The sequence below is a fragment of the Erinaceus europaeus genome, chromosome 8, assembly GCF_950295315.1.
Source record: "Erinaceus europaeus chromosome 8, mEriEur2.1, whole genome shotgun sequence".
NCBI lineage: Eukaryota > Metazoa > Chordata > Mammalia > Eulipotyphla > Erinaceidae > Erinaceus > Erinaceus europaeus.
The window spans coordinates 49,656,348-49,657,307 of NC_080169.1; the positions used below are offsets into that span (position 1 = coordinate 49,656,348).

Below are 960 nucleotides of genomic sequence, written 5' to 3' on the forward strand. Positions count from 1 at the left end.
CCTGGACTATGGGTATATCTGCCTGCTTTCTCCCCCAATAAACAAGATGACCCTCTGAGGCCCTCCCAGAGCTGATAATTTTATTTGTCTCTTCATGCACTTTTCCCTCGCCACACAGAGCTACCTAGATCTCCCAGGGGGCCACTCTGACCCTTCACCACCGCTGGCCAAGGAGGCAGGGAACGTGGAAAGACCCACAGAGAGGTGCTGAGGGCATCTAGTGCCTAATGAGGGATGGGGACCTAGGTTGCGAGAGTGTCTTCCAGACACCTAGATACCTACCATAGGGAGATGAGAGTTTATACCTTTGTATCAACAACTGAACTGTAAACCATTACCCCCACCAATAAAATATATTATCCAAAAAGAGACACCACTGAGAAGTAATTAAGTTATAAATATGGAGCCTTTAGGAGATACCATGATCACGAAGGTGGTTTTCCCAGGGCGAGGCTTATCCATTGCACTCCGGATGTGCTGACCCCTGCGATTTCCCCAAATGTGGGAAACTCGACTGCATAATTTGTGGTAGTGGGGGACTGCGTTCGCGCTCTCCCCTAATAAAAAGAAAAACATAAAAAAGAATAAAAAAAAAAAAAAATTTAAAAAAAGACCCACAAAGTCTTCCACATCCCTCAACTAGGTGAGAATGGAAACAAGAAGCCTGCAACCCCAAAATGGGTCTTTCTTAGAATTTGACAGTCCCTGTTACACCTGATCCAGGCTTCCAGCTTCCAGAAATATAGCAGGCAGGGAGAAATGAATTTCTGTTGTTGATAGGTCAACCAGTCTATGTTTTTTTATTATAGCAACTTAAATAAAATTAGAATTCCTTTTAGACATTTGTTTAATATTATTTTTGTCCATTTTCAGTGAAAATTAGTACCATTGGCACCTTTGTGACTTGTTCTTTTCTCCAAATTGAGCTATTCTGTTTCCCCTAAGTCTTTCTTGGAAGTT

At 42.5% G+C, this 960-nt stretch overlaps 1 non-coding gene across 1 annotated transcript; it reads left to right on the forward strand.

Annotated features, from left to right (window-relative positions):
- The first annotated feature begins 394 nt into the window (after window positions 1-394).
- LOC132540113 (U1 spliceosomal RNA) lies at window positions 395-560 on the forward strand. Its single transcript, XR_009551372.1, has one exon. It is a non-coding gene; the product is annotated as a U1 spliceosomal RNA (small nuclear RNA).
- Window positions 561-960: the final 400 nt, after the last annotated feature.